Genomic DNA, 20,628 nt, shown 5'->3' with positions numbered 1-20,628 from the left:
TAAAATTTTACCCACAGCTCTGACGTTGTGTGCTTTTATTTCATTCGACATCTTTTTACTTTCTCCCACTTTCAATTTGATCATTGTACTAATATGACAGTTGTAATTATAATGAGGGCTCCTAAAGTTTTTCCTTACATATTGCCAGTTTGAAGGATCCATATCTGTCCATTAACTACTGGAATCTTGTTTTCAAAGCAATGGAAACCAATAAACATTTTTTATAGCTTAACCAAAGATGCAAAAGTTATCTCACTGGAGATGATATAGCCTTCACAAGATCCAGAAAATTCACTCCCAGAGTTAGTCTAAGAAAGTAAAATTCCTTCATTGGTATAGATGTTAACAATGTATAGAAAAAGCTGTCTCCAGTTTCCCATGGGTATGTGATGTGCCTTTAGTCCTAGACATGCAATTCTGAGACACTACAGGGCATTGATGGAATGAGGCTTTTCTAGTGCATTCAAGGGAATGAGGGTTGGTCAGGCAAACGTCCCTTGTGAACTGAGACCCCTTGTAAGCATCCTTGTGGAATTGGAATGGCTGGACACAGGGTGTGCCTGTGACTTCTTGTCTTCGATCTTCTGCCTGGATGAGTGATCAGCAAATACACTCCATAAGTTCACCTTCAGTTGGCAGAGATCAGAGGGTGTATTCTCACTTGTCATAAAGCCAAACACTGAGGACATAGAACAAAATAACAGCAACATCAAAAACCATCTGGATTTTACCTGGGAGAACCACAGTAAAATTGGTCTTTATTGACGCCAGTCTAATGAGAAATATTATTTCACAAATCTATGGTTCTGTTAAAATAGAAGGCTTGTAAAGTGCCTCTGCCTTCTGCTCTATGGTCCTTCCTCTTTATGACAGATGAACCAACAGATAGAAACAAAGGGAAACAGTGACCATTTGTGGGAAGGAAAATAATTAAAAGAAAAAAAAAAAGAGAGTACTCATTTACAAAAGCCAAAGTAACTGCCCTAAGGAACTGGCTACAAAATATTTTCTCTGGCTAACCTAAAATTAGATACAGAAAGGACCCTCACCACTTTCCCTCAGCAGACCCTGTGGGCAGAAGTCTGGGAGGCTGACAAGGTAGGAAACCTCACATCTTGTTGGCCTTGCCAATATCTCAGGATGTAAAAGCTGCAGCTGCCTGGAGGCAGGGAATTGGGTCCAGCCAGTCTCCTTACTGGCTAAACACCTGTTCAGGAGGAGGAAATACCCCCGCTATTTCTATTGAGGTTTGGTGGCTGGTCTAATAATAAAATTAATACAATATAGGTTAACAGGAGTAAAAGATTTAATTTGTGTCTACAAAGATCTCCTAGACAAAGACCTAATGACTAATAACATGGTAGTGATTAGTTTTCTTTTCTTTTCTTTTCTTTTAGTGAAGATCCTGGGAATTGAACCCAGAACCTTGTGCATGCTAGCCATGTGCTCTACCACAGAGCTATACCCACCCCCTGGTTCTTATTTAGTCAAAGATTTACACATAATTGGCTTGAGAAGTACATTATTAAAGAAGTCACAAGATCTGTTAATACAGGCTTCTCAGTGCTGAATTACCTGCCTTTAGTGATGAGGATGTCTTTCAACATCCAGAAGAGGGAGGGCACATTTCACATGGGAAATATATTTTCGGCTTTCAGGGAGATAGGGGAGAATCAAAGTGTCCCTCTTGCATTGGCCATTTTTTAAGTAACCTTAATTTAAAATCATCCATATGCTGTTAAGGAACTAATTATGCCCCCTATATAGGGGCAGACTGCTCTGGGTCTCAAAAAGTTCTAGATAGCTTATCAGTAACCTGCAGATGGTTTCCACAGTTGCAGATTAAACAGTGTATAAACTTGGAATGCCTCCACTAAAATTATTAATAATTATTGAGTTAGATATTTATGACCTTGATAAATGCATCTCATTACTATTATCATTGCTATGGATGCTGACATTCATTTAGGAGCAAAAATATTTACCTCTCTCTTGTAAACTGAGTCATAAATGTCATATTTCATGAGATTAAGGGATAAACAATGAATCATTGTCAATATGCCTGTAATTTACATATTTGTGATAGATTTCTGTGATTTTTGTATTTTATTCTAGTGAAAGCAGACCCGAGGTACTCTGGAGTCATGGGTCATGAGAATGTAGGGGCTGACAGCCGGGAAACATGCAGTGATCAGGGTAGCAGTGTTCTTTAACCAGAAACTAGGATTGTTAAAAACTGCCAAACAAATGTGTAAGGCACAGGAAAGTGTCCACAAAGAAATGAAGAAGCACATCATGACAAGGATGCTTTGGGTAGCTGCAGTCTCAGGGGAGGTTCTAGGAGACTGATTGTTCCTGTGAACGTACTGGACACGCTGCCTGTGCCTGTGCAGGATAAAAACCATGGACCCGCTGGCCCAGACCATCAGCACCAAATGGATACCATCATGGAGTAATATCATTGACACAAAGAGTGACTTGGTGATTTTATGACAATTTACTGCATAACAGTAGCCATGATCTATGTTGTTCAAGGTGATTGTATTGTTTATTCTGTTAGTTATATGGAAAGGAACCAAAATATTTAGCATCATGGTCAAGATCCAGCAGAGGATATTGGAGATGCCCATGTACCTGGGAGCTTTTACTTTAAGCTCTGCCAACCTGGAGCCGCTGGGACTGATCATGATCACCTGAAAGATACTCAAGATGCAGGTGGTGCCCATGGACACATCCCTGCCCATTCTGTGAATATAAAAAATAAATTTGCATCCAACATCGCTGAAGAAAATTTTCAACCCAAATGCTGTCAGTGTGTCAGGGATTCCTTTGGAAAGAAGGAGTAAGAGGTTGGCTGAAGCCAAGTGCTTGAGAATCAAATCTGTGGACCTAAATCTGCCTCCTGTGAAGTAAAGGAAGAGAAAATGGTAAACGAGGCAGAAATTCCCCAGAAGTCCTGCTATGGTCTGTAATGAAATGACCACTCCTATTGCCAGCTGCTTGGTGGCCATTCTGTCAAGTCCCAGGGAAGACACTCTTCTTCTGAGCTGGATATTCCTTTATGGAGGTACGAGGCACAGCGCCGTGTAGCATATCAATTAGCTTGCTTTGCTTTTACTTTTGGTGGAGATCCTGAAATTGAAATGGATAGTTCATTCAATATTCTTCACTTACTTTAGTTCCCCCTGAATGATAACTATTCCTCGTTCCTTCTTTTAACCAGGTGTCTGAGAGATGAACATGTAACAGTGAAAAGAGCTTTACGAAGTATGGCTCCCTATGCAGAAGTACTGCATGTAATGCCTTCTGTGCTCTTCATAACGTCATGCGAGGGCCAGTACTAGTATTTTCACTGAAAACATAAGGAGCACTTAGGCAGATCAGGCTTAATGATCTTTACAGATTTAAAACCCTTTCATAATACATGGAGATTAGATCCTTGCTAGATTGGTAAACTAATAGTGCATTTAAGCACAATGATATTTTTACAAATCTAGTTAGTTATTTTTCTGTAAAGTACTGATGTATACTTAATATTTTCCCATTCTTTTGTCATTTCACTTTTGGTTTGGTGGTGGTATGTTTTCAATATATTTATTGTAACGCATTTCCATTTATCTTTATATATTCAACATATGTCAGTGTCAATTATGGTTAAAATTGAAATATCTTTACAAAATATAGATACACTGATTGTACTATAATTCTTGGGAACTGCTCCCTGTAAAATTGTATTTTTAAAATGCACTGTAAGCTTTCTGTTTTGGAAACAGAAACACTTTCTTGCTTTTATGAAAGAAGTGGAATGACTTCTATTAGCAGAATCACTGAAGACTGTGTCATACCCTGAACTAGGACACTTGAAACACCAATATGTGATGAAGTAGTGTGGTCTGGAAGATGAACATTACTAATTCACCTCACAAAATAATCTGTTAATTAGCAGGAAATTCAATGTATTAAGAGTAACTGAAGTTTTCTGAAACATTAATGTATCACATATTTAGCAAATACAAATACTAAGATATGATCTATTTTTCCTGTAGAAAATGAAATTGTAGAGTTTCAAAGATAAGAAATTTTATAAACCAGAACATAGGCCACGTTATACTTTCATATTGATAGCTGCTGTCTGAGAACCATTTTTGCATTTACCTTTGCTTTACATTTATCTTCTTGAATGTAATGGAAAATGGGCTGGCAAAAATCAACAAATGATCGATATTTTAATTAGGAAGCAATGTCTCCATTAAGCACTTTTTACACACAGAAGAAGAGAAAATGTTTTTATTCCAGCAGTTGTCATCGGCATACAGTACTTGTATAAAAGAGTCGATCATTCCTGTAAATTTATTCTAGATTTTATGAAACATAGAGATGGTATTGACACACCTGGATACCTCAAAAATGTACTCTCTGATTACTCTGCTGTAACCTGTTTACAGAGGCATTTCTGAATTACAATCATCAGTTATATTTAAAATCAGGTTTCATATTATTTGGATTAAACAGTTACAATCACTGTCATTAGGAAGCAATAGAAATTGAGGGCTGGTCTAGCATCCCCTTCTCCCTTTAATAGCTCCTTTTAGTTCTTGGATTTATCCTTTCTTACTGTTTTCCTATGGCAGTAGACCAATTTCAACATGAACAGTTCTTTTTTTCTGTATGATCACTTACCTAGTTTTCTGATACCCCTCATTTGTTGCAGATTCTTGCTCTAAGACTGAAATAGGAAATACTCGTTTCTCTTCCTCTGGTTGCCTGGAGAGTGGATTCAGTGTGCTGGTCACAGCAACCTGCTCCTGTGGCAGGAAGGGAGGAAGCTGGACTCCAAGATATGGGATGTGATGCTGTAACCTCCCCTCCCCTCCCTTCAGAATTGCAATTATCTTTTCACCTATAGTTTCAATGTGAGACAGGCTTGGGGACCTGAAAACATTTGTGAAAAAATTATTTCCCAGTTGCTAATTATCAAAAGACAATTAAAAGTTTGTAGTTATCTTCTCCAAGGAAGTATTGCAATTAAAGAAAAGCTCTTTTTTGCCTTGATCCTGGGAGGCAGACAGGAACTCAAATGGGAGCAGCAGTAAATCCTGAGGTGTGACACATGAAGACCTTTCAGGGAACTTCATGTGTCTTCTTGTATATTGTGCTCCCCTGAGAAGTATTTCTACTCAAAATGAGTTGTTTCCTAGCGTTGAGACCACTGAACTGTGCCTTCCTTTAGGTTATGTGTAGGAATATGAAACAAAACAAAGAACCTTACCAGGATTTCCAAAGAAGTAAAAGGAAGAACATGATGCAATAATTTATTTTGGACCATAGCACTTACATAGAAAGCATTGGGCATTTTTTGCTCAATTAATCATTTTCAGTTATTTGGAAATCTAGGTGATATGGAAAATTTCTAGCAGATTACACTTCATGAAGAGTGACTTTTTCCTTCTCCCAAGTTTGGTGATAGAACGTCTAAACAGAAGAATATCCACTTGTAATAACCTCCAATGAAAAAATTGAAAATGAATGTAGGTATGTATATATAGTTCTATACACCAGAAATTGACACATTGTAACTGACAGTACTTCAATTTAAAAAAAAAGAATATCCATTTATTGATGGAAATATATAGATGTGTTTCTCACCTATAAAAGCACTGAGATCAGATGGTTAAAAAGGCCAATTTTACAGTTTCTTGCCTATCACATAAGTCAGTGTTATCTCCTTACCTCAAGAGCAAAGAGCATTTGCCAGCAATATAAGGCAAAATGAGGATCACCCAAATTAAGAATCAAAACTTTGATCTGTGTCATTGAGAAACAGGAGAAAGTTCCTTAAGTTTGAAAGGGCACATTGTCACATTTTGGTCCTGCAAGTCCTTGCCCATAGCCCAAAGCTGGGGGAGTCACATGTGACCATCAAATGTTGATATTATTAGAGAGACTGTCTTTTCTCCACTGTATTTTCTTGCCTCCTCTTTCATAGATTAATTGACCAGATTTATTTCAGGGTGTTTATTGTGTTCTGTTGATCTATATGTCTGTTTTTGTGCTAGTGCCAGGCTGATGTGATGAGTGCTGGTTTGTAGTACAGTTGGAAGTTTAGGAGTGTGTAACCTCCAACTTTGTTCTTTTTCTGAAGATTGCTTTGGCTGTTCAGGGTCATTTTAGATTCTATATAAATTTTAGCATAATTTGTTCTAGTTCTGTGGAACGTCATGGGTATTAAGGATTGCATTAAATCTGTACATTGCATCAGGTGGTATGGCAATTTTAACATTATTTCAATCCAAGAACATGACAGTCTTTCCATTTCTCTGTGTCATTTGTAAATTCTTTGATCAGTGTTTCAGTATTCAGAGTATAGGTGTTTCATCTCATTGCATTTTCATCTCATAAGTATTTTTGAGTAATTTTAAGTGGAATTGTTTTTTGCTTTTGCTTTCTGGTAATTTAATTTTAGCATATAGATGAGCAACAAATATTTGTATATTAATCTTGTGTCCTAGATCTTTACTGAATTCATCATTGTTCTAATCCATTTTGGGTGGAGGCTTTAGGGTTTTCTATAGAATGTATCATGTCATCAGCAAATAATGACAGGTTTACTTTTCCCTTCCAATATGCATGCTTCTTATTTCCTGTTGATTTCTGATGTATGTGACTAGGACTTCTAATTATTTATTCCATAGAAGAAGTGAGAGTGAGCTTGTTGTATTGTTCCTGATTTAAAGAAATGATTTTCACTTTTCACTGTTGAATTTTTCCTTAGCTGTGGGTTTTTAATAAGTGCGCTTTATTTTGTTGAGATATGTCCCTTGCATACCATCTTTGATGAGAATTGGATTTTTTTAAATCATAAATGCATGTTGAATTTTGTCAAATGCACTTTCTGTTTCTTTTGGAATGATCATGTGGTTTTTATCCTTCCTTTTGTTGATGCAGTGTGTCACATTGTTTGATTTGCAGATATTGAACCATCCTTGCACTTGTAGGTACACCCCCACTTGATCCTAGTGTATGACCTTTTTTATGTAATGTTGAACTGGACTTTGCTAATATTTTGTTGAGGATTTTTACATCTTATTCATCATAGCTATTGGCCTGTATTTTCTCTTTTGTGATGTCCTTTTCTGGTTTTGTTTCAGGGTAATGGTGGCCACATAGCGTTCATTTGGAAGTGTCCCATTCTCTGTGTAAGTTTTTGTAATAGTTTGAGAAGGAGTGGTATTAGCTTTTTTTGTATATTTGGTAGAATTCCCTTGTGAACTCATCTGGACTTTAGTATATTGGAAAATTTTTGATTACTAATTCAATTTCTCTAAACGTGATCCCAAAGTTCATGTTTTTTCTTTCTTTCTGACTCAGTCTTGGGAAGTTGTATGTTTCTAGAAATATGTCCTTTTCTTCTAGGTTTTCCAATTTGTTGGCATATAACTGTTTGTAGTATTCTCTTTTGATGGTTTGTATCTCGGTAGTAACAATTGTTATTTCTCCTCTTTCATTTCTTATTTTGTTTAGTTGGATACCCTTTTTTTTCCCCTTGATGATGCTGGCTAAATGTTTCTCCATTTTGTTTATGTGTTCAAAAAAACAGCGCTTGGTTTTGTTCTTTATTTGTATTTTTTGTTGTTGTTGTTGTTCTGTAGTTCATTTATTTCCTCTGTGATTTTTGTTGTATTCCTGTTTCTGCTGATGTTGGGTCTTGATTTTTCCTCTTTTATTTTTGAATTCTTTTAGATGGCTATTTAAGTTATTTATTTGAGATTTTTTTTGTTTTTTTATTTCATGAAGTATATCTTTATGTCTATAAACTTCCCTCTTACAACTGCTTTTGCTGTGTCCCGTAGATTTTGTAATGTTTGATTCCATTTTCATTTCCCATCAGATATTTTCTGATTTTCTCTTTGATTTCTTCATTGAGCCATTGTTTTCTCAGTAGCTGGCTGTTCAGTCTCCATGTTTGTGCACTTGCCATTTTTATTCCAATAATTCATTTCTAGTTTCATATCTTTGTGGTTGATAAAAATGCTTGATGTAATTTCTATTCTCTGAAATTTGTTGAGAGTTGGTTTGTTGCCTTGCATGTAATCTATCCTGGAGAGGGTTCCATATGAACTTGAAAAGAATGTGTACCTTGTTGTTTTTTAATGGAATGTCTGGTAGATACCTATTAACTCCAACCAGTCTGTGTGTCATTTTAGGGCCCTCTTGCCATGTTGCTTTTCTGTCTGGATGATCTGTTTATTGATGTAAGTGAGGTGTTGCAGTCCCCTACTGTTGCTGTATAATTTTAAATTCTCCTTTATACAAATGGGCTGTTACAGTCCCCTACTGTTACTGTATTGTTTCAAATTCTCCTTATGTCTCTTAACATTTGATTTATATATTTAGGTGCTCCTATATAGGTGTATATAAATTAATAAGTGTAATTGTCCCTTTCAGTATTGATCCCTTTTTCATTATATAGTGCTTTTCTTTGTCCTTTCATATATCTTTTGTTTTAAAGTCTGTGTTGTCTGATATGAGTACTGCTACCACTATTTCCTTCATGTTTCCATCTTCATAATATATATTTGTCCATCGCATCACTTTCCATCTTTGTGTGTCTCTAGCTCTGAGGTGTGTCTCTTGTAGGAGGCATATAGATGAGTCTATCCTTTTTAAATTTCTATCAACCATTCTTTCGCTTTTAATTGGAGCTTTTAGTCCACTGACACAGTGATTTTGGTTCGTTCTGTATCGATTGCCATTTTAACACTTGTTTTCCTGTTATTTTTGTAGTTTTTCTGTATTCTTTTTTTTCAACTTTTTTTATTGAGATATAATTATTTTACAATTTTGTATCGAATTCCAGTTTAGAGCACTATTTTTCAGTTATACATGAACATATACATATATACATTGCCACTTTTTTTTTCTCTGTGAGCTACCACAAGATCTTGTATATATTTCCCTGTGCTATACAGTATAATCTTGTTTTTCTATTCTACATTTTGAAATCCCAGTCTGTCCCTTCCCACCCCCCGCCCTCTTGGCAACCACAAGTTTGTATTCTATGTCTATAAGTCTGTTTCTGTCTTGTATTTATTTATTTATTTATTTTTTTAGATTCCACATATGAGCGAACTCATATGGTATTTTTCTTTCTCTTTCTGGCTTACTTTACTTAGAATGACATTCTCCAGGACCATCCATGGTGCTGCAAATGGCGTTATGTTGTTGAATTTTATGGCTAAATAGTATTGCATTGTATAAATATACCATGTCTTCTTTATCCAGTCATTTTTTTATGGCCATTTAGGCTGTTTCCATGTCTTGGCTATTGTAAATAGTGCTGCTATGAACACTGGGGTGCAGGTGTCATTTTGAAGTAGGGTTCCTTCTGGATGTATGTCCAGGAGCAGGATTCCTAGGTCATATGGTAAGTCTATTCCTAGTCTTTTGAGGAATCTCCATAATGTTTTCCACAGTGGCTGCACCAAACTGCATTCCCACCAGCAGTGTAGGAGGGTTCCCTTTTCTCCACAGCCTCTCCAGCATTTGTCATTTGTGGATTTTTGAATGATGGCCATTCTGACTGGTGTGAGGTGATACCTCATTGCAGTTTTGATTTGCATTTCTTTGATAATTAGTGATACTGAGTATTTTTTTTCATTTGCCTATTGATCATTTGTATTTCTTCCGTGGAGAATTGCTTGTTGAAGTCTGGCCCATTTTTGGATTGGGCTGATTATTTCTTTCTTATTAAGTCATGTGAGATGCTTATATAAGCCTTCATCAGTTTCATTTGCAAAAATTTCCTCACATTCTGTAGGTTGTCTTTTTGTTTTACTTATGATTTTCTTTGCTTTGTAGAAGCTTGTAAGTTTAATTAGGTCCCATTTATTTATTCCTGCTTTTATTTCTATTGCTTGAATAGATGGCCCTAGGAGAACATTTCTGAGATGTATGTGAGATAATGTTTTACCTATATTTTCTTCTAGGAGGTTGATTGTATCTTGTCCTATTTTTAAGTCTTTGATCCATTTTGAATTTATTTATGTGTATGGTGTAAGGGAGTGTTCTAGCTTCACTGATTAAATACTGCTGGCCAGTTTTCCCAACACCATTTGCTGAAAGGACTGCCTTTATTCCATTGTATATTCTTGCCTCCTTTGTCAAATATTAGTTGACCAAAAGTATGTGGGTTTATTTCTGGGCTCTCTGTTCTGTTCCATTGGTCTATATGTCTGTTTTTGTACCAATACCATGCTATCTTGATGACTGTAGCTCTACAGTATTATATGAAGTCTGGGAGTTATTCCTCCAGCCTCTTTCTTTCTCTTCAGTAATGCTTTGGCAATTCTAGGTCTTTGATGGTTCCATATCAATTTTATTATGATTTGTTCAAGTTCTGTGAAATATGTCCTTGGTAATTTGATAGGGATTGCATTAAATCTGTAGATTGCCTTGGGCAATGTGACCATTTTAACAATATTGATTCCTCTCATCCAAGAGCATGGGATATCTTTCCATTTTTTAAAGTCTTCTTTAATTTCCTTCATCAATGGTTTATAGTTTTCTGTGTATAATTCTTTCACCTCCTTGGTTAGATTTATTCCTAGGTTTTTTATTACTTTGGGTGCTATTTTAAAGGGGATTGTTTCTTTGCTTTCTTTTTCTGTTGATTCATCGTTAGTGTAAAGAAATGCAACTGAATTTTGAACGTTAATCTTGTAACCTGCTACCTTGCTGAATTCTTCAATCAGCTCTAGTAGCTTTTGTGTGGACCTTTTAGGGTTTTCTATATATAGTAACATGTCATCAGCATATAATGACACTTTTACCTCTTCTTTTCCAATTTGGATCCCTTTTATTTCTTTCTCTTGCCTGACTGCTGTGGCTAGGACTTCCAGGACTATGTTGAATAGGAGTGGTGATAGTGGGCATCCTTGTCTTGTCCCAGATTTTAGTGGGAAGCTTTTGAGTTTTTCACCGTTGAGTACCACGCTGGCTATAGGTTTGTCGTGTATAGCTTTTATTGTGTTGAGATTCGTTCCTTCTATACCCACTTTGGTGAGAGTTTTTATCATAAATGGGTGTTGAATTTTATCAAATGCTTTTTCTGCATCTATTGAGATGATCATGTGGTTTTTGTCCTTTCTCTTATTGATGTGATGTATTACATTGATTGATTTGCATATATTGAACCACCCTGTTCCCTGCGATGAACCCCTCTTGGTCATGATGTATAATCTTTTTTATGTGCTGTTGGATTCTATTTGTTAATATTTTGGTGAGGATTTTTGCATCTATGTTCATCAGTGATATTGGCCTATAATTCTTTTTTTTGGTAGCGTCTTTTCCTGATTTTAGTATCAGGGTGATGGCTTCATAGAATAAGTTTGGGAGTATTCCCTCCTTTTCAATCTTCTGGAAGAGTTTGAGAAGAACTGATGTGAGTTCTTCTTTGTATGTTTGGTAGAATGCCCTGGTGAAGCCATCTGGTCCTGGACTTTTATTGTAGGGAAGTTTTTTATTGCTAATTCGATTTCATTTCTAGTGGTCAGTTTGTTCAAGTGGCCACTTTCTTCTTGGTTCAGTCTTGGTGGACTGTATGTTTCCAGAAAGTTGTCCATCTCCTCTAGGTTATCCATTTTGATTCCATATAGTTTTTCCTAATATTCTTATATGATATTCAGTACTTCTATGTTATTTGTTGTAATTTCTCCATTTTCCTTTCTTATTTTGCTTATTTGTGCTCTCCCTTTTTTCTTCTTTGTGAGTTTGGCTAGAGGATTGTCAATTTTATTTACTTTTTGAAAAAAACCAACTTTTGGTCTGATTGATATTTTTCTATGTTTTTTTTTAAACTCTATTTTGTTTATTTCTTCCCTGATCTTTATTATTTCCTTCCTTCTGTTGCCTTTTGGGGTTTTTTGCACTTCTTTTTCTAATTCTTTTTTAACTGGTGGGTTAGATTGTTTATTTGAGATTGTTCTTCTGTTTGGAGGAAGGCCTGTATTGCTATAAACTTCCCTCTTAGCACTGCCTTTGCTGCATCCCATAAGTTTTGTGTAGTTGTATTTTCATTTTCATTTGTCTCAAGGTATTTTTTAATTTCAACTTTGATTTGATCGTTGACCCATTGGTTTTTTAATAGCATGTTGCTTAATCTACATGGTTTCCTTTTTTTCTCCTATGTTTCTCTGTTGTTGAGTTCTAGTTTCATGGCATTGTGGTCAGTAAAGATGCTTGAGATGATTTCCAGCTTCTTAAAATTGTTGAGGTTTCTTTTGTGCCCAAATACATGATCAGTCCTAGAAAATGTTCCATGTGAGCTTGAAAAGAATGTATATCCTATTTTTGGGGGGTGTAATGCTCTGAAAATATCCACCAAATCTAATTATTCTAGTGTATTATTTAATTTCTCTGTTGCCTTATTTATTTTCTGTCTGGAAGATCTGTCTAGTGATGTTAATGTGGTGTTAAAATCTCCAACTATGATTGTACTCCCATCAATATCCCCCTTTATCTCTGTTAGTAATTGTTTTATGTACTTAGGTGCTTCTATGTTAGGTACATGTATATTAAGGAGTGTAATATCCTCATCTTGTATTACTCCTGTAGTCATTATAAAATGTCCCTCTTTATCTTCCTTTATGGCCTTTGTTTTAAAGTCTATTTTGTCTGAAATCAGTACTGCTACACCTGCTTTTTTGGTTTTTCCATTTGCATGGAATATCCTTTTTCATCCTTTTACTCTCAATCTATATGTGTCCTTGTCCCTAAAGTGGGTCTCTAGTATGCAGCATATTGAAGGTTCTTGCTTTATTATCCAGTCTCCCACTCTGTGTCTTTTGACTGGAGCATTTAGTCTATTAACATTTACAGTAATTAATGATAGATGTGTGTTTATTGACATTTTGAATTTATTTTTGCAGTTGACTTGGTATTTCCTCTTTGTTCCTTTCTTCTTTCTTTTGTGGTTTGGTAATTTTCCTTTGTATTATGATGGATTTTATTTAATTTTTGTGACTGCCGACAGGAGCAGCACAGAAGGAGGGCGCCAACGGAGGGCCTCTGGAAACAGCTCGCAAGCTGAACTTCCAAAGCAGGATGAAGACAGAAAGACTTCTCATTAAGAGCTCACAGTCTCCAGGAGAACACCCCTCCACCCCTTTTTTTAAATCTGTTTTTACCTGTTGTATTTTCTATTACCTTTATAATGTTTGCTTTTTAAACAATTATATATCCTCCCAGTTATAATCCCTTTTCTTGAAAGAGGAAAACATTAACCTGTCTCCTCAGCCATTACCCAGGCCCTTCTACAAATTATCAGGAAATCGATCAGCTGGAAGCCAGTATTCAAGGGCTAGTTGGAACAACTGTCTTTATTGAAAAATCTCCACAAAACTAGAAATGCAACTAGAAACAAATCAAGGCCCACTTAAATGTTCCAACCCCAAGCCCACCCCAATTCCACTCAAAATGCTTACAGGTATTATAAAAGATCAGGATATTGCAGCAAATTTTTCCTGTACTTACAAAGGGAAACAACTAAATAAAATCTACCCTACATCTTATGGTAATAGACAAAAATTCTCCAAAACTCCTAGGAGAAAACTTGCACATTCTATCTTTTTCCCTTCAAGTTATTGATCTTATCTTTTGAAATGTAAACACAGCCCACATTAACCCAGGTTAGCTCAGTCAGTAAAACCAGGAACTAAAGGGCAGGGGATAGAAAGAGGTCTCTTTAAACACAAATTGACAGGACTTTCTTTACTAAATTCAAAATCACAGCCCCCTTAAAACTGCATGTCTGAGGCTAAATGAGAACTTCAAAATCATCTCAACAAATAATAAAAGGCATTAGCTCCCTAGACAAAGCTGCCACGATCACCATTCCTATGCAACATAGTCTTGGAAGCCCTAGCCACAGCAATCAGGCAAGAGAGAGAAATAAAAGGGATCCATATTGGAGAAGAAGAGGTGAAAGTGTCACTATATGCTGATGACATGTTACTATACATAGAAAATGCTAAAAGATCCACACAAAACCTATTAGAGCTGATCGAAGAATTGAGCAAGGTAGCAGGTTACATGATTAACGTTCAAAAATCATTTGCATTTATTTATACTAATGATGAATCAACAGAAAAATAAATTAAAGAAAAAAATCCCCATTAAAGTAGCACCCAAAGTAATAAAATACCTAGGAATAAATCTAACCAAGGAGGTGAAAGAATTATACACAGAAAACTATACACTGTAGACGAAGGAAATTAAAGAAGACTATAAAAAATGGAAAAATACCCCATGCTCCTGGATAAGAGGAATCAATATCGTGAAAATGGTCACACTGCCCAAGGCAATCTACAGATTTAATGCAATCCCTATCAAATTAAGAAGGACACATTTCACAGAACTAGAACAAATCATAATATTTATATGGAACCACAAAAGAACTAGAATTGCCAAAGCATTACTGAAGAGAAAGAAAGAGGCTGGAAGAATAACTCTCCCAGACTTCATATAATACTATAGAGCTACAGTCATCAAGACAGCATGGTATTGGTACAAAAACAGACATATAGACCAATGGAACAGAATAGAGAGCCCAGAAATAAACCCACATACTTTTGATCAACTAAACTTTGACAAAAGAGGCAAGAATATACAATAGAATAAAGGCAGTCCCTTCAGCAAATGGTGTTGGGAAAACCGGACAGCAGCATGTAAAGCAATGAAGCTAGAACACTCCCTTATACTATACACAAAAATCAACTCAAAATGGATCAAAGACTTAAACATAAGACAAGATACAATAAACCTCCTAGAAGAAAATATAGGCAAAGCATTATCTGACATACATCTCAAAAATGTTCTCCTAGAACAGTCTTCTCAAGCAATAGAAATAAAAGCAAGAATCAACAAATGGGACCTAATGAAAATTACAAGCTTCTGCACAGCAAAGGAAACCATAAGTAAAACAAAAAGACAACCTACGGAATGGGAGAAAATTTTTGCAAATGAAACTGACAAAGGCTTGATCTCCAGAAAATATAAGCAGCTCATACGACTTAATAAGGAACAACCAAACAACCCAATTCAAAAATAGGCAGATCTAAAAAGCAATTCTCCAAGGAAGAAATACAAATGATCAATAGGCACATGAAAAAATGCTCAATATCACTAATTATCAGAGAAATGCAAATCAGAACTCCAATGAGGTATCACCTCACACCAGTCAGAATGGCCATCATTCAAAAATCCACAAATGACAAATGCTGGAGAGGCTGTAGAGAAAAGGGATCCCTCTTACACTGCTGGTGGTGCAGTCTGGTGCAGCCACTGTGGAAAACATTATGGAGATTCCTCAAAAGACTAGGAATAGACTTACCATATGACCCAGGAATCCCACTCCTGGGCATATATCCAGCAGGAACCAAAATGACACCTGCACCCCAATGTTCATAGCAGCACTATTTACAATAGCCAAGATATGGAAACAGCCTAAATGTTCATCACCAGATGACTGGATAAAGAAAATGTGGTACATTTATACAATGGAATACTACTCAGCAATAAAAACGGACAGCATAACGTCATTTGCAGCAACATGGATGCTCCTGGAGAATGTCATTGTAAGTGAAGTAAGCCAGAAAGAGAAAGTAAAATACCATATGAGATAGCTTATATGTGGAATCTAAAAACAAACAAACAATACAAACAAAACATAAATACAAAACAGAAGCAGACTCATAGACATACAATACAAACTGTGGTTACCGAGGGGGCGGGGGTGGGAAGGGATAGACTGGGATTTCAAAATGTAGACTAGATAAACAAGATTATACTGTATAGCACAGGGAAATATATACAAGATCTTATGGTAGCTCACAGAGAAAAATATGTGACAATGAATATATACATGTTCATGTATAATTGAAAAATTGAGCTCTACACTGGAATTTGACACAACATTGTAAAATTATTATAAATCAATAAAAAATTTAAAAAAAATAAAGTTAACTACTGAATTCTTATACAGAACATTAAAACACCACTGTGAGAATAACAAAATAATATTCTCAATACTTGTCATACACATATGTTCATGCAAAACAGGCATACTGCAACATTAGCAATTAGTACACTGGGCTTATATTACATAATATATGCTAGTATTAATGATATGTTAATCAAAATAACAATAATAAATATTTTAGTAATCTGAGACAAATCCAGTCATAAATAATAAGCATTTATATTGTTAAATAGATATGTGTGTGTGTATATATATGTACATATAGAGTCCAATTCTCAAGAATTCACTTGTAAGAATAAAAGATTATTTCACATAATAATTTAATTCTTATTATATTTTTTAAAACAAGTATTTTTTAATGTATTGTTACATTATAAAATTATAAGAATCAAAGAAACTTCAGAAAGAGCACAGAATATGAGAAGTGTAAAATATGCTGGAAACCACTGATTTTGAAATAAGAGGTCCAGGTAAATATGTAATATTATAGACATTAACAAAAGGGAAATGTGACATCAAAAATGACAAAGCAAGGAACTCCAAATGTACTTCCCCGTATAAAGGAAGAAATGAACTCACAAAAACTGTCGGAATCAACTTTATAAAAACTGTGGAAATTAACAAGAGGATTCCAGCAACAGGAAGACACTTAACCAAGAAAAAGGCAGCTGACGCCATCCCTGTTCCTCATCTGCAGTGGCCTCGAAGATGGCAGCCCACAAGCTGCTACCCGTTTCCAGGATCAGAGGTGACAGGACAGAACTTACAATTTGGCTCTTTTTGTTCTTTTGTTTTTTGACCTGCCTAATGTTTCCCTGAAGGACTGGCTCAAAGTGCTAGCGTTCATTGGCCTGATTCAAACCCACACCTGGTGGAAGTGCCACAAGGAGGCTTTGTGGAAAACATTTAAAGGGGAATGTATTAGCCACGGCCACCTAGGACAATGCGTAACAACTGCGGCAAAGAACGGACAAGCCATAAACCCTGAGGCAAACACTGGGGAGTGAGCTGCCCTGGGAAATAGGCCTGTGAAAATCTCCCACATGTTCCATGGAATCAAGACGGATATGAGCTTGCTCAGGAATGGGAATATGCGAAACGACCTGAAAAGCCCCTAAGCCGCTACCTGCAGCTGACTATCAGATTCTATGCAAGCAGGAAGTGAAGGCTAAGGCAGGACTGTAAACTCTTGCTTAAGTTTTTAAGGCATTCTCCAGCACACAAATCTCATCCACAAAGACTGTAAGGTGTTTTGTTTTGCTTTGGGTTTCAGGTATTTAAGGATATCTGTTGAGTCACTTACTGACCAATAAGCAAACCAAGACTTCAGTGGCCACACAAGGCAGTGAAAAACATATTACACAAAATTAGTTGAGAGAAATAAACACACAACAGCAGTCAGAAGAAACAACAACAAAGTCTGTGGGTGGGGAAGGTGGATTATGATTTACAAACTCTCAACATATTCACAATATCCCTTTTTCTTAAACAAAAAGTTACAAAGCAGGCAAAGAAATAATAAAGTATGAATCATGCAGGAAATAAATAAATAGCATAAATTGTCCATAATGGAGCCCAAACTTCAGACTTACTAAACAAATACTTTATATCAATTATTTAAGCTAAAGGGAATAGACAAAGAATTAATGAAAATAAGGAAAACACTGTTTAAACAAATAGAGAATATCAATAAAGTGACAGAGATTATGAAGAGAAGCTAAACAGAAATTTTGGAGCTGAAAGGGAAAATTACGCAAATGAAAAATTCCCTAGAAAGGTCCAACATCAGGTCTCATCAGGTAGAAGAGAGAATCAGCAAACCTGGAGGTACATCAGTCAAATTACCCAGAGGAAGGAGCAGACAAAAAAAGAAAGAATGAAAGACAAATTCACATGAAAGCCAAAAAGTATGTATGGAAAACTTAAACTATGCTATAGAGAAACCAAGGTACCTTATATAACAAATTACAGCCAATCAGTTTAATTACATTTCTGGTATAAAGACAGTAAGTTAATAACAAAAATATATTCAAGATATATGATATTCCCCATTTAAAAAATCCAAACTGATTTAAAAGAAAAAGTATGAGTTAATAAGCAGGTATTATTTAAGCAAAACAAATGTAAAAGGAATAACTGTGACTATTAAATGTTCACAAAATTCTACAAGTTATAGACATTTTGAGGAAACTGCTGCTGAGCTGTAACCCTCAACACTCAAGAAGGAAATCTTGCAAAATGTATAAAACAGTATTCATTCCTCCATCCAATTAACCCACTAATAACAGCTATAACAGTAAAAACATTATTAGTGTGACCAAGAAAACGTAGTCAATGATTATATAAATCAAAGAAAATTCATTTATAATACCAGATGGTAGCAAGAATGTCTGAAACAGAATCAACAGGGTACAAATCAATTTTAACATAGGCGTCACGTAACTTCATCAACTCCCCCAAAGGATGCATCAAAATCATCTTTGTGAACAATGAACAATGCCACACATGTGGAATGAACCCTGTTGTGAGAAGAGTAGTTTGGTCAATGGTCTCACTGATACGGGGTTATGAACTTGGCAATTTTCTCCCTAAAATAAATCCCTATGCTTGACATAGCCTCAAATCAAAGAGGATGATTGTTAATAGACATAATTAACATTGCCACACTGCCCTTGACAGAGAGCCCAGTGATGATCCACAGAAACCAGAAGGACATCTGGAACCATCTGTATCACATTCCTGCGATACTTTCTATCTCAGCATCCTGGAACACGCTGGCCACACTACTGACTTACTTCAGGGGACACTTCTCTACGCGGCAGTGTGATGCTGTGACACCGGAATCAGAGTTCTAAATTCAGAATTTTCTTTTTCTCAGTAAAACTCCTTGTCGGAGAGTTCACCAAAAGATGTGTAGCACCTAAAGGGTGGGCTCTCACAGCAGAAAACAGGATAAAATTTCAGACACCCAGTAGGTGTATTTCAAAAGCATATTTCAGAGAAAAAAATCACACGACCTCAAAAAAAAAAAAAAAGGAAATCAGCGAGAGCCAAAGTTTTTCCTTGTTCCCATATTAAGTAGCCACAGAAAAAGGGAGAAAAAGAAAAGAAATGAGAGCAAAGCCAGGGGGTCAGATATTGTGGGATGCTGAAATGGGCCCTGGGCCTGCCTGCACACCCCAGGCCGTGCCTGAGATGTGGTTCCCATGAAGGACTGGCAATCAAAGAAAGGTTCTCTCTGCCCACTGTGTTTATACTACTGGTGAGTAACAACCTCCAAAGATTCATGCTATTCCCATTATGCACGATCCTGGAGGCAAAAGCAGAAATGAAGAAATGGCTGAGGCACATGAACAGGCAGAGAGGGCTTGAGGCAGGCCCAGGCACTGGCCTGGGGCCCCAGATGTGATGGAAGGGCAGCCAATGATCTCCATCCGAAAAACCGTCTCTGGCTACACAAAATGGGGATGGAAGCTGGAGAAGGACAGGAGCTGGGACCAGGGAGACCTCGGCTGTGATGCGTGTGGATGGAGAATTGAGTATAGAATGAGAGGTCAACCCCGCAAAGTCAAATACAAAAAAAGACCACAGAGGGCAGGTGACAGAATGTGAGTCATGATGAAGGCTCTGACTTTGTCTCTGCAACAGCCCAAATGCCACTGGGGATGGGAGGAACATTTCAGACACAGGAAGAAGAGAGAGAGGTGAGGAGAGCTGACAGAAATAAAGTTTTGTTTTCCCAAGGACCTCTCACATATAGGAAGACTTTCCTAAAAAATACCTGAGGAAGTCATCACCTCTTTGCCATCTGAGTTCTTACTTGTTTTCATACTTTTATATACCCCCGCACATCGGATTTTTTTCCCCGTTATTCTCACCTCACTCTTCAGAGGCCAGGGGTCTTCCCCTTTTTCCAAAATGAAAATAATATTCACCTCAGAAAGACAGATTCTTGCTTAAATGAAAAAGGTGACTGATGTGCTGTGGCTTTTCCATAATACACTCCAGCCCTTTGTTCAGATGGGAAGGAAGTTACGGATGGGAGAGAGTAATACATCACAAATTTGTTCAATGACTGTCTCCTTCCAAATCCTAAAGGAATATTGCAAATATGCAGACATGTAGCTCTCTTCCAAGAACTACTACATCAGAAGTGCAGGAGGACAGCCAGCCTGATATTTTATAGTTTTGCCATAAGCTTCTGGGCTTACTCAACTTCCAGAACCACCATTACCTAGCATGAAGGGGGCAGGTTATCTGAAGAAAGGGGAACTGTAAACTCCAGAATCTCCATTAGAAATCTTTTCATTTCTGAATCACCATGGCTTCAATCTTAGTCAAGTACCTCAGCAGTTCCCAAGAGACTCAAGATAAATGCAAAGATACCCAGGGGCAGATCCCAACTTCTGTGGGGAAGTGATCCTCACCCAGGGAGGCCAGGTTCCTGCAGGTCTCCAACATCACGTCCCTCTGAGCAGGGTCCAGGCACTCCCACTCCTCCTGGGAGAGTTTAATGGCCACATCCCTGAATGTCATCGTTCTGGAAATGAAAACACATTTCACCAAGATGCCACCAGAAGAGTGCTTATCTT

General features: G+C 36.7%; 1 long non-coding RNA gene across 2 annotated transcripts in view; it reads right to left on the bottom strand.

Annotated features, from left to right (window-relative positions):
• Positions 1-2,556: 2,556 nt before the first annotated feature.
• The window catches only part of LOC116666032, a 52,953-nt gene continuing 34,881 nt past the window's right edge, over positions 2,557-20,628 (bottom strand). Inside the window, exons 3-5 of one of the 2 annotated variants that reach the window (XR_004322884.1) lie at positions 20,464-20,576; positions 4,681-4,805; positions 2,557-3,132 (exon numbers count right to left, since the gene is read on the bottom strand). This is a non-coding gene — a long non-coding RNA (uncharacterized LOC116666032). Of the gene's footprint in view, positions 3,133-4,579; positions 4,806-20,463; positions 20,577-20,628 lie in introns of those variants that run through there. The other variant, XR_004322885.1, reaches the window with a different exon arrangement.

This window comes from Camelus ferus, chromosome 9, assembly GCF_009834535.1.
Source record: "Camelus ferus isolate YT-003-E chromosome 9, BCGSAC_Cfer_1.0, whole genome shotgun sequence".
Lineage (NCBI taxonomy): Eukaryota > Metazoa > Chordata > Mammalia > Artiodactyla > Camelidae > Camelus > Camelus ferus.
Note: the sequence above shows the minus strand (reverse complement) of the source record. Positions and strands in the feature narration are given on the sequence as shown.